The following is a 14858-nucleotide window of genomic DNA, read 5'->3' on the forward strand; positions in this document are numbered from 1 at the left end:
TTCTCCTCATGTTAAAAAAGTAACAGCTCCTGAATAATGGCCAGCAAACATATAAAAAAGTGCTCAGCATCTCTAATCATTAGAGAAGTGCAAATCAAAACCACAGTGAGATATCACCTAACTCCAATGAGAATGGCCTTTATCAAAAAGTCCCAAAACAACAAATACTGGCATGGATGTGGAGACATTGGAACACTCTTACACTGCTGGTGGGACTGCAAATTAGTACAACACCTGCGGAAAGTAATTTGGAGATATCTCAAAGAGCTAAAAATAGAAATACCATTTGATCCAGCAATCCCACTACTAGGCATCTACCTAAAGGAAAAGAAGACATTCTATAATAAAGACATCTGCACTCAAATGTTTATGGCAGTGCAATTCACAATTGCAAAGATGTGGAAACAACCCAAGTGCCCATCAATACATGAGTAGATTAATAAAATGTGGTATATGTATACCATGGAATAGTACTCAACTACAAAAAGCAATGGTGAACTAGCACCTCTTATATTATCCTGGATAGAGCTTGAACCCATCCTTTGAAGTGAGGTATCACAAGCATGGAAAAACAAGCACCACATGTACTCGCCATCAAATCGGTACTAACTGGTCAAATCTAAGGTGCTCGCATGGTAGTAATATTCACTGGGTGCCAGTCGGCTGTGGGGGTGGGGAGGTAAACTCACAACTAATGGATGTAGAGCACATTGTATAGGGGAAGGGTACGCTTGTGGCCCTGGCTTGGGCGAGGCAAAGGCATTATATGTAACCAAAATGTTTGTACCCTCATAATGTTCTGAAATAATAAAAAAAGGTAACAGCTCCCGTTTATTAAGCATTTGCTATTTCAACGTGCCAGGCATTGTGGTATTTTATATGTACTATCTCATTTAAAACTCACAGCAGGTTGGTTGCGGTGGCTCATGTCTATAATCCAGACATTTTGAGAAGCCAAGGCAGGAGGATTGCTTGAGGCCAGGAGTTTGAGACTAGCCTGGGCAACATAGACAGACTCTGCTTCTATTAAATAAAAAATAAAATAAAACTCACAGCAATTCCAGGAGGTATGTTAGGTACTATTAAGAGGAAAGTAGGTGCAAGTCATTTAAGTAATCCACCCAAGGTCACCCAGTTAGTAAGTAGGATGCAAACAAAAATGGAGTCCAAATAAAGGCACCCTGAGCCCCAGGTACTATGCTCCTAAACACTTTGAATTATTTAAAATCATAGCCTATAGTTGTGGGAAGGGACTTTAAAAGTCATCTAACATAACTTAAACTAGAGAAACAGGTGTTAGTAAAATGGTAGGAGGATGCCAAAGACAACTTTGCCTCTTTTGAAAATTGCCTAGGTTCTGCCCTTTACTAGGCAATGCAGAGAACTGTGGTCTCAAGAGTGTGGAGTGAATAAACATTATTCTTCACTATGTCCTCCTACCTTTTGGCCCTATATATAGACAATGGGGAATGTTGCATCATAACAGAAAAACAGATACTCCAGTCTTCTGACCAGAGGAATGTGAAGGAGGGCCTCAGAGAGCCAGAAAAAAAATGTCAGGGAGATCATTAAGAGGAGGGAGCTCAAGGAGAGATCCTGTAAAGTCTTGGGTACATGCTTAGTTGCAAACAAAGACTTTAAGAACTGATCTAGGCTGGGCATGGTGGCTCACGCCTGTAATCCTAGCATTCTGAGAAGCCGAGGCGGGAGGATCTCTGGAGGTCAGGAGTTCGAAACCAGCCCGAGCAAGAGTGAGACCCCATCTCTACTAAAAATAGAAGGAAATTAGCTGGACAACTAAGAACATATAGAAAAAATTAGCTGGGCTTGTGGCGCATGCCTGTAGTCCCAGCTACTCGGGAGGCTGAGGCAGGAGGATTGCTTGAGCCCAGGAGTTTGAGGTTGCTGTGAGCTAGGCTGATGCCATGGCACGCTAGCCTGGGCAACAGAGCAAGACTCTGTCTCAAAAAACCAAAACAAAACAAAACAAAAATCTGATCTATGCCATTGGTCCTTAACCTTTTTGACCCCAGGGACTGGTTTCATGGAAGACAATTTTTCCACGGAGGCGGGGGAGGGAGGAGGCATCGCTCTTCGGCTCCAGCTCAGATTATCAGGCATTGGATTCTCGTGGGAAGCATGCAACCTGGATCCCTTGCATGTGCAGTTTTCAGGGTGATTCACGCTCCTAGGAGGGTCTGATGCCGCTGCTGATCTGATGGGGGACGGGGCTCGGGTGGTGATGCCAAGCGATGGGGAGCAGGTGGGGCTTTGCTTGCTTTCTGCTGCTGGTCTCCTGCTGTGTGGTCCAGTTCCTGGCCGGTTGAGCCTGGGGGGTTGAGGACTGCAGGGCTAGACCACTGCCTAGTCACATACAGACTGGCCATTGGGTAGTGGATAGGTAAAACAAATCCAAGTAACACTGTGGATACTCTGAAAACTGAGCTGACATTGGAACCAGAGCTCACAAAAGTTGGATTGGAACTTGCAGCCTGAACTTAACCAGGTCAATTACCTTACAAAGTAAAATCAAAACAGAAAAGAAAGCACACATACACAAAATACATTTTCCTTAGAAATCAAACAAAACCCAGAGTCTCATAATGTTCAATATGTGCAGAATGCAATCCAAGATTACTTAGCATATGAAAAATCAAGTACCTTAACTTGCAAGGGATAAAACCAAAATGATTACAAGAGCCCAACTCCAAGGTGACACAGATGTTGGAATTATGACAAAAACTTTCATGCATCTATTAGAACCATTATCCAGTAAATAAGGGCAAATACTCTTTTGTCTTCCTCTTTTTCTGCCTTTTCTGGTTTTAATCAAGCATTTTATATGATTCCATTTTCTCCCCTTTCTTAGAATACCAATTATAATTTTTTTACTTTTGTTAATTGGTTGTCCTAGAGCTTGCAATATGCACTTACAACTAATCTAATCTCAAATAAGACTATATATCACCTCACAGATAGTGCAAGTACCTTGTAACAGAGTGTCTTAGTCTGTTGAGGCTGCCATAACAAAATACCTTAGATTGAGTTATTTGTAAATCACAAAAATTTATTGTTCATGGCTATGGAGGCGGAGAAGTCTAAGATCCAAGTGCCTGCATATTCAGTGAGTGGTAACTTCTTGTTTTTCATAGATAGATGTCACCTTCTTGTTGTGTTTTCACATAGCCCAAAGGCAAAAGGGCTCCCTCAAACCTCTTATAAGGACATTATTGACATTCATGAAGGCAGAGGTCTCATGACCTAATCACCTCCCAAAAGCCCTGCCTCATAATACTATCACACTGCACATTATGTTTCAACATATGAATTTGGAGGGGACACATTCACACCATAGCACAGAGCATTCCCAATTCTTCCTTCTTGTTCCTTATAACACTGCTATCATTCATTTCACTTATTGGTAAGTGATAATCACTGAATACTTTGTTAATATTATTATTTGGTTAACCATTAGATCAATTAAAAATAAGAAAAATAGTCCAAGTATGGTGGTTCACACCTCTAATCCCAGCACTTTGGAAGGCTGAGACAGGAGGATTGCTTGAGGCCCGTAGTTCCAGACTAGCCAGGGCAACATAATGAGACCCCATCTCTACAAGAAATTAAAGCATTAGCTGGGCATAATGGTATGCATCTGTAGTTTCAGCTACTTGGGAAGCTGAGGCAGTAGGACCGCTTGAGCCCAGGAGTTTGAGGTTGCTGTGAGGTAGGCTGACACTAATGTACTCTAGCCCAGGAAACAGAGTGAGACTATCTCAAAAAAAAAAAAAAAGAAAAGAAAATATTTCATTTTACCTTCATGTATTACTTCTCTAATACCCTTCCTTTATTTATATAGATCTGAATTTCAGATGTGTCATTTTCCTTTTCTCTGAAGAACTTCTTTTAGAATTTCTTACAAGGCAGATCTACTGGTAATAAATTGCCTCAATTTTTCTTGTCTGAAAAACTGGAAAAAGAAAATTTCAGCAAAGAAATAGAAAATAAAAATAAATAAATGAATATTTTGGAACTGAAAAGCACAGTAATCAAAATAAAAATATTTGCTGAATATATTCAATAGCAGAATGAAGTTTTAAGAAGAAAAAGTCAGTGTACTTGAACATAGATCAATAAAAGCTATCTAAAATGAATGAAATACAGAAAAATGATTGAAAAAAGAATGAATAGAGACTCAGGGATCTATGAAACAATATCAAAATGTCTACCATTTGTTTCTTCATTATTCCAGACGGAGAGGAGAAAGAGTATGATACAGAAAGAATACTTGAAGAAATAATTGATGAAAACTTTCCAAATTCAGCAAACGACGTGAACTTACACATTCAAGAAGCTCAGTGAATCCCACCCAAAATCAACTTAAAGAAATTGACATGAAGATACATCATAATCAAACTGCCTAAAACTAGGCACAAAGAAAAAATATTAGAAGTGGCTACGGAAAAACACCACATTACATATAGTAGAACAATGACAGTGAATTTCTTATCATAAACCACAGAGACAAGAATGAAATGTCACTATATTTTAAAAGTGCTTATAAAAATGAAATGTTAATCCAGAATTCTAAAGCCAAGGAAAATATCTTTCCGAAATGAAAATAAAATAAAGACATTCTCAAAGAAAGGAAAACTGAGAGAATTCACCACCAGAACACTTGTTCTAAAAGAAATGCTAAAGGAAATTCTGCAGATGGAAGGAAAATGATACCAGAGAAAAACTTAGACAGGAATGGAGGAAGAGCAAAAACTGGTAAATATCTGGGTAAATACAAAAACCCATCCTTCTCGTAAGTTCTTTAAAATATTGTGAAGGTTGAAAACAAAAATTGTAACATTGACTGATGGGGTTTTTAATGTAGGTAGATGAAATGCATAAGACAAGTACAACTAAAGGGTGGAGAGACCTAGATGGTGGTAAAACTTCCACTTGAAGTAAAAATATCGATTTGAAGTAGACTGTGCTAAGTTAATTATGTATATGGTAATCCCTAGAGTAACCACTTTAATAGACGTACAAAGAAATATATTTTAAAAAATCTTCAGTGGATAAATTAAAATGCAGTATAAACAATATTAACCTAACCCAAAAGAAGATTGGAAGGTAAAACAGAGGAATGAAAAACAGAGGGAACAAAGAGAAAACAAATAATAAAATAGTAGAGATAAATCCAAACGTGTCAATAAATATATTAGTACAATTGATCTAAAAACACCAGTTAAAAGATATAGATTATCAGAATGGATTTTTTTAAAAAAAGATTCGGTGGTATGCTGTCTACAAGAAAGCCTCTTCAAATATAATGAAATAGTTAATGTAAAAGGAAAAGGATGCGAAAAGATATATATTATGCAATAACTAATCAAAATAAACCTGGAATGGTGACACAAATATCAGACAAAATAGACTTCAGGGCAAGGAAAATTATCAAGGGTAAAGAATGACATTACATAATAATAAAAGAGTCAATTCACCAAGAAGACATAAGAATCCTGAATGTGTATGCAAGTAACAAGAGGACTTCAAAATACATGAAGCCAAAAATGATAGAACCAAAAGGATAAATGGACAAATCCACAATTGTAGTTACAGACTAAACACTTCTCTCTCAGTAATAGATAGACATATTACCAACAAATATATAGAAATACTGAACAACACCATCAGCCAAGAGGATCTAATTGACATTTATAGAACACTCTACCAAATGACAGCAGGATACACATTCTTTTCAACTGAAAATGCAACATTCACCAAGATGGACTGAATTCTGAGTCATAAAACAAACCTTAACAGGTTTAAAGTAATTGAAATAATACAAAATATGTTGTCTGACTTTAATGGAATTAAACAAGAAATCAATAGCATAAAGATAACTGAAAAATTACCAATCAATTTGACATTAAACCATTCATACATTTCTAAATAATTCATGTGATATAGAGGTAGTTTCAGGGAAAGTTAGAAAATTTGTGGTGTGCAGCTAAAGCAATGCTTAGGGGAAATTTTATATTAAGTGACTATGTTGGAAACAAAGGAAGTTCTTAAATCAATAACTTTCAACTTAAGACACTAGAAAATGAACAAAATAAACCCAAATAAAATAGAAAGAAGGGAATAATAAAGAGCAGAAATCAGTGAAATTGAAAACAGGAAAACAATAGAGAAACCTCAGAAGTGGTTTATGAAAAAATCTTGAGTTACAAAGTCAAAACTAGTTTATTGTGTTTCTTTGTGGAATATTTTAGGTTGTGCTACAGATGACCGACTGATGCTTATACCATGAGGCATACTCTAATAACAACACACTGTTCATTATCATCTTTAAAACATATTGTATCTATAAATCTGTAATTTTAAGACATAATCTTAAAAAATCTGACTTCATATTTCAAATTTTCTAATGATTAAAATTGCTGCTAGACAAAAGTTTCTAAGTTTATATTGTATTGTAATAGTGAATAAAAATCAAATCAACAAATATTAATGGAAAAAAAGACTAAGCACTAGACTATCAATATACAATATTTCATGTCAGCGTAAATTCTTCTCCTCCACCCTTTCATACATTGGAGTAGTTAAACAATTTTTAACTTTTAGGGTTCTGTAGTCTAAAATTATAAGCAGTAATTTTAAAGACATTTAACACTCACACATATACACAAAAGTCTCTCCAAGTTTAGATTTTATATGAAAAGTTTCACACTGTAACAACCATATACAGTATATCTAAATTTTAACCCTGGAAAACAAGCTGTATAGAATTTCTCACTGGGTTTAAGAAACACCACTATAATCAAGTTTGGGCATCTGCTATATATATGCAGTGTTCTTAAAGCTGCAAAATTTTAACATAGTTCAGGTATATAGAACCAAAGAAGTTTTTGTATTATTTTATTGAATGACTGAAGTGACAAATATAGTGAGAAATATGTCAACTTTTAATATTTGGACGTGCACTCATTTTAGTCTTGGCATTAAATTCCATTACAAAAAATGCGTTTCCAATGGAATTCTTTATATAATAATACTTTTTAAAAAATGTCTAAGACCCATCCAATGATCCACTTATTTCCAGAAATATTTGATGCAGCAAAATTCTGGTCTAAGTAACACATTTGGCTTCTTTACTTGTGCCATAGGTTTTTCACATCCCACACTCAAAGTTCTAGTTTCATTGTAAGGGATCCATTATTCCCATTTCCTTCATGTATCCCAATTGGGCAGTGCTTGAATATCCAGTTGAGCCAGCCATATAATGATTTTTTGGAGGTGTTTGAGGAAGATATAAGCTCTGCTTCTATTAGGATTTGGATCTGATCATATGGCTTTAGAACACATAAGCAGGCAACCATAAAATAAAAGTGAAACATACTTACAACACAAAGCAGGTCAGGCACATCAATAGATTACATCCCTAAAAGGAAATGTTGACCTAGAAGACCCCAGGTAACCACTGGAGGGGCAAAAAGGGGCTGATCTCTTTCCTCCCTATCATAAGGGTCATGGCTGACACCCCTATAACAAAAAAGAAGTTAATAAGAGAAAAGCATAACAGATTTATTTGATCATAGTTTTATATTATGAGAAAGAGGTGAAGAAAAGAAATATCTGTTAAAAGTGATCATTTCGGTAAGACGAGGTGAGGTAAAAAGGCATGGACAAAGCTGGGGAGGGTGGAGGGGGTTAGAAAGGAAAGAGGATTATAGAGGAATCATTTTTGAAGATGATTATGTAGGACTTAGTATAGAAGGAAGGGAGAGTTAAATTTGAGACCATGGTGGTACCACTATTGAAGAAGACATTTGTTCCAAATGTTGTGTTTATGTTTATCATTTTTGAGTAGCCTCATGCTTCTTATAGAGTGACTTAAAAGCCTATTCTTGCACACCTGTAGTCCAAGCTACTCAGAAGGCTGCGGCAGGAGGATCGCTTGAGTCCAGGAGTTTGAGGTTGCAGTGAGCTACGATGATGCCACTGCACTCTAGCCCAGGTGATAGAGCGAGATGCTGTCTCAAAAAAAAAAGCCTATTCTTAATCATACATTTGATTTTTTAGTACTAAGAAGCTAAAATAGTACTTTTTATCAGCATAGTTATAATTTATGCATTTATAGGTCAAATCCAACTTCATTAATTTTATCTCATAAATACATGCACATTTCCCAAACACATTCTGTCCATTGAGGGATTAAACTATAATTCAGAATATGTCTGGATGTCTCTACAGCAAAATAAATTAACTAATTTCATATGCGACTTATTTGTGCAGTGTAGTATTTTCTGTTTTTTTCTCCATGTGTACACATAGAAAATGTTTTTTTAAAATTATCCTCTTGTAAATACTGTGCTAATTGCAAGTGCAGCAGTGTTGTTTTCAAAAGTTCTAGAATAAAAACTCTAAAATTACTTTTTTTCACCTCTCTGTCAACACTAGAGTGGTATGAACTGACTATCAGTGTTGTTACTGTCAGAGCAGCATATGACTGGAGCTGCCACCCTGATCAGCCAACACAATGAGAGAAATAAGTTTTTGGTGGCAAAATTAAACCGTGCTTCTGAGGACCATGCACTTGTGTACTCCGTAGTTGGGTGAGCTAATAAGTGGCATCCAAAGAGTAACTACATTTCAATTATACTGATATAAGACATCGGGATAAACTGGTTATGCTCTTGCCTACTGTGGAGATAGGGGGTGGGCTTATGATGGTAGTTTCTTTAGTTAACTTCCATTTATTGAGCAATTGCTATTTGCCAGAGGCTGTGCTAAGTAGTTTACATGCATGATTTTATTTGATCTTCACAGCAACTGCATAACAGGTACCGTAATTATCTCATTTATAGAGACTGATTGAGTTAAAATAACTTTTCAAAGGTGACTCAGCTGGAAAGGGACAAATCTAGGATTTCAAACTCAGGTCAGTTTGATGCTACAGTCCCTCTTCTCAATCTCTATGCAAGGATTCTCTCCAGGTGTTTATTAGCATGGCACGGTTTAGGAAACTCTACTTTAAGAGACTGTAGGTAGAGAAGTAAGGCCCAGTTAGTTGAGAATGCAATTTTCAAATCAAGAACCATTAAATGTTTTTCAGGATTCAGTCCTGGGTTGCCCTCTCACTTTTTCCCCTTTTCTTAGCAATTTTATCTAGTTCCTCGGGCTCGTTAATCATCTATATATTCATGAGTCTTAAATTATAAACCTAACCAGGACTCTGCTCAGTTTCAGACCCAAATAGCCAACTGCTCATTTTCTCGCCTTCTCTGCATCTCTGTGTACATTGCCAACTTTTGCCTATCCTTCCGATCCCCACTTAATCATCTCTTTCTCAGGAAAGCCTTCCCTGCCACATTTCTACCCTCCTCCCATCCCTGGCCTAAGTAAGGCTCCTTTGTTATATATTTTCATGTGCTTTTATTCCTTTTCTCCAAAGCATTTGTGTAGGTTTGGTGATGATTTAACATTTGTTCCCCCCACTAGGCAGTTGACTTCTAAAGGGCAGCGACTTTGCCTGTTTTCCCCAGCATTAAATCTTCAGAGTCTAGCATAATGCCTTACACATACTGTCATAGGTACTCAGTTAATACTAATTTAATAGATGGAGAGGAGAATGGCTGGGTAGGTGGATATGAGCAGAAAATACTCAGAAAAAAAGAATAGATTTGTTAAGCCAAGATCATTCTCTTGTTTCTTTCCTCCCTCTTCCTCCCTTCTTTGTAGTTAGAGATAAATACATCAATGAGGGGTATTTTGGGAAATGATCTGCAATAGGCATCGTAGACTTGGATTTTGATACTGGATTATGCTAACTTTGCTAATCATGAGGTGGGAAACCATAGTGTTTCTTAGGGACTTTGGTATAAGACTTAGGGTGCCTTTGGCATAAGGATTGGAAGCTATAACTGTAAGTGGGATTGAAATAACAGAAATAATAACAGGGATGATGATCTTGATGATTGTGAGAGTAATAATATAATATAGTGATGTGATAATAATAATTATGGTGATTGTGATTTACAGAAGAGGAAAGTGAACCTCAGAGAGATTAAGTGACTTGACATATGATCAAATGGCTATAATCAGTGGTGTGCTGGAACTAGGTTGGACTAGCTCACGAGAGCTAACAGCAAAATTTTCAAGAATTTTGTGAGATGATTAACATCATGTTGCAAACTTTAAACGAGCATGGTGAATGTATTTACACCACGGAAATTCAAAAATTCTACAAATCAGGGCTTTATACTCTCACCTCCCTGTACCATTTACCAGCACAACGCTGACTATATCTGTCTAATTTAGCCATTATGCTTTATTATCTCCATATTAACCACTATGCTTACCTTCTCATTTGTTCCGTTTTTCTCTTCCTCAAAAACTTATGACTCAAGCCATCTACCAAAAAGATCACCAAATGGTAAGGGGACTGAAAAAACTAGTAGATGATTTCTTTTTCTGACTATCCTTTTTCCAGGACAAAACTATCTAATTATATTTAATCTTGCATGCTCAGATTTGTCATAAATAAATGAATGAATATTCAGTGGGGGTAGCTGCATCCCACAAAAGATCCTTCTATCATATATGTTTGGGGATAAGTAGTGAGCAGAGATGGGTGCATGTGTGTGCTTATACACACACATTGTACAGTGGGAGAAGAACAGTATTTCAGTATTAGATAAGTATCCCTGTGTAAGAAATTTATATTTTCTCTTTCTTGTTTCCTCTTCTCTTCTCTGTACCTCTGGTCTTTCCATTTCTCTTCTTTGTCCCTTCTCTTAAACAATGTTATTTTTAGGATTACATAAAGGACCTGAACAAATGTCACTGGTGCTGAGACTGTTTTCCTTTGTTCACATACATTCTATTCTAGTCAACTTCATGGTCAGTATCGGCTCCTCTTGCTATAGTGTACAATCTATGGTGTTTCTTAATTAAAGAAAATAAAAATTAAAAGAAATTAAAAATAGCCAGGAATGGTGGCTTGCACCTGTAATCCCAGTGACTTGAGAAGCTAAAGCAGGAGGATCACTTGAGCCCAAACACTGCAGTGAGCTATGATCATACCACTGTACTCCAGTCTGAGTGACAAAGTGACACTCTGTCTCTAAAAAACAAAAAATTAAAATGAAAAACAAAATATTGAAAGAGAATGAAATATTTTAAAATAGGAATGTTGGTATTTTGCCATTGATACAAAAGGAATTCCATATCAAACAACTCATTAAGCCATAGAGATTAATTTGCTATAGAATGATTACTAAATCCAATAGAAATGATACTTCATAAAAAGCCGTTTCCTTTATTTTGCTGAAACATATGGAATAATTTGGATCAGTTGATTCACATCTGAAAGAGGTTGATTTTTGAATATGTGGGAAAAATCCCTATCTATTTATAATCCATATAATACAGCAGTCCCTCAACAAAATTTTTATTATACATAGACGTAGTTGTACGACAGACAAATCTGACATTTATTAAGTACTACTATGTGTCATGCACTGAGCTGGGTATTTTTATTTAATCCTCACAGCAATTCTATCAAGTAGGTGTTTACTTAATCTCTCATTTTAGAGATGGATAGACTGAGTCTCAGAGCTTAAGAAATTTGCCCAGTTAGTAAATGGTGGAGACATGACTTGAACTTGGGCAATCTGCCTCTGGAACCATGTTTCTTCACTACTACATTTTCCTGCCTCCTGTTTCTATGGTTCATTTCTTTTAAAGGCTTGAGCCTTTCATTTATATTATTTCACTTATTCTAATTTTCTACATTGAAATGTTTCTTCATTTCCATTTCATGCATGGGGAAAGTTTGCCAAAAGTTTGTTAAATGAATTGCCTCCATGGTTAATTGATAACATGTCTGACATATCCTTCTCCTGCTGCCTTCTATTATAGAAGTTAGATTTTGAATTCCCTTAGATAATTGACTAGATGGGTTATGAAGATGCGTCTATACATGTGGCTTAAGGGAGATAGCCTTGTTACCTTCTAGTCATGTCATGTCTATTGTCATTTTCCATATTGCACTCAGCACCACGATTTCTTCCTTGATGCTACTTTGTGAATAAAAGCATTCTCATCTACATATGGTATCAGACATCTTGTTTCTGTTTAGTGTCAATTTTAGGGAAGAATGCTGTTCCCTAGTTGTGCCCAAAGAAAAATGTTTTATCACATATTCTTTTGAGAATTCACACAGCGGTGTGTATTACTCATTTTCAATCACTATTCTCCTTCCTATAGAATGGTCCTGTAGACTTTGGGAGGTGCTGGGTCTTTCCCTTCTGGGTAATTGATGTTTTTCAGTAAAATTACTTGAGTATTATTTGCTTGTGCATCTGTCCTGCTAAGATTTCCTTAATCTCTTTTCCTCTCTACTTCTTTGTCCTGGCAAACATACAGAAGCATAGCATAAATGCTTATCTGAAATATGTTTACTCTGTGTTTGTGTGTGGGGGTGAGTGGGTGGGTGTGTTTCTCTGAATGAGCTGCTCGCTGGTGATTGGTTAGTCAAACTTACGTTACTGTCATGCTACTGTTTTGTTTACCCAACACAATAAATGAGAAATGATCTCTCTTTTTAGACCACTTAAAGCCAGGCGGCAAAAGCCTTTCTACAATAAAAAATAGTTTTCTGAAATATGTGCTTTTCAATTACTATGTCATTTTATTTTCAAAGAGGAAGGAAATATCTGATGCTGGCTCAACTTTAGATTGGCTCCAATCTACATTGCACAATCTCACATCTTCCCTGAATCTTGGTGTATTTTTCATTGCATCAAAGTGATGGAAACATAATATATCATCAGGAGCATAATGTTAGTGCAAGGATAGCACATTATAGAGTTTAGAGCATAGTACCCCAAAGTATGGCATCTTGGCATTTGAGAGGATAGCATGGATAAGAAGATCACTGTCACCTTTCCCTTGCCTCTGAAGCAGGCCATAAAATCTAGCTGACCTTCCCTAAAGTAGGTCATAAGACCCTCATTCTGGAGGTGCCCTCCCTGTACCCGAAGGAAAGAAATGCCCTTGTCGCTGAGGACACAAAGACACAGGGAGGAATCTGAACAAACAAGCCTTGATGGCTTCCCCCCTGTTTATTACCCCTGGATCACACCCACTGTGTCCAATTGTACTTCTGCATGACTGTCCACTCTTAATTATACTTAAGCACAGGGACATACAGGCTTCCCCATTTCTTTGGGTCTTCATTTCTGAGAGCTCCTGGGTCACATAAAACTTATATAAAATTTAAATTTGTATGCCTTTCTCTTGCTAATCTGGCTTTTTTTGTAGATGCTTCAGTCACGAACCAAACCTTGCAATGGGCAAGAAAAAGATATTTTTTCTCCCGTATACATGAGAATTAAATTCTCTGCTTTCCACAATTAACTAGTTTACTCACTCACTCATTTATTCATTCATCAGATATATATTCAGTACTTATTATGTGCAAGGACTAGTGTAGGCCCTGAGGAAAATGCAAAAATGCATAATATAAAAATCAAACTATCCTTGTTTAAAAAATAGACTAGAATGTACTACAACACATCAATTGAGTCTATACTATTAATTAGCATTCTTGGACTTATCAAGTCATAATTGTCAAATTTATAGCAGGAATTTTTTCCTTATTCTATCTGTTGCTTATGTCTTCTGCACATGAAAAATAAAATAACTGACAGAAACAAATGAGTCTCTGGCATAGGCATTTTATAATAGCAGAGCACATTTAAACCAAATAAGGTATATAATTGACTACATGTCGGTGTTTACCGTCAGTACTAATATGTGTTTATATATTCTATGTGGTCCACATATAGTGCTAGAAATTATGCTGAATAATATCTGTCCTATTATATTTGTCCATTTTCTCTCCCTGTGCTAGGTCCTAGTGTTTGAGCAACTAATTCTTTCATTGTTGACGTCTTCAACACCATCATCATGTTCTGAACATCTGCTACTGCTGCTGCTACTGCAGGTACAGCCATTCCTGATAAGCTCATCTCCTTCCTCCGTGTTGGTGGAGCCCTTGTTTTGTTTTGACGTTCTCTTTCTTATATGCTCAGGAAAGCCGATGGGGTGACTCAGGACCAGCCCTAATTGATCATGCTTATTCCGTCCCCGCTCCCGCCCACCACTGTGATTGATCTAGGTATGTGCGTTAGGCTGATACATAATCACAAACACACAGTGAATCTCATTTTAAAGGTATCAAGATGTGAAGCTATGGACAAGAAACATTGCTGTTCTCTTAGGAATTTATTACCTAATTGGTAGATGAAACGTGCACATGAAAAAATAATAAATATAAGTTATTAATAATGCTAATGCCAAATAGGCTTTGCAAACAATAAGTTCCATAGAAATCCCAAGGAGGGAGAGACTATTAATCTCTACCTTGGAGCCCTCTGTGAAAATGTGTCCTTGATGGAAACAATTATTTTTATCTCTATTGACAGAATGAAATTTATAGGCCCCAAATTACTGTGAGCCAGGAATTATAGTTATGGAATAAATAAACTCAGAATTTTTGAGGAGACTTAAAACCGTAAATCACTACTGCCTATCAGCAAAACCAAAGGGTGCCCGTAAAGGCATTTGTAGTAATTGTCAAAAAAGTGACCTGGCCAGTAAATACATAGCTCTTTTCTTTATGATGTAAAGAAAACATCTTTTAGAATTTAATATTCCATTTAAAGAAAACGTACAGTCATTAAAGAAAACTAAAAAAGGAAAGTTGAAAGACAGAAAAAAAATCATCTTTCATATTCCCAATCTTTTAGCATTTTGATATCTATTTTTCTAGTTTATATATGTATGTTTCTCTA

The sequence above is a fragment of the Propithecus coquereli genome, unplaced genomic scaffold (assembly GCF_000956105.1).
Source record: "Propithecus coquereli isolate 6110/MARCELLA unplaced genomic scaffold, Pcoq_1.0 Scaffold478, whole genome shotgun sequence".
NCBI lineage: Eukaryota > Metazoa > Chordata > Mammalia > Primates > Indriidae > Propithecus > Propithecus coquereli.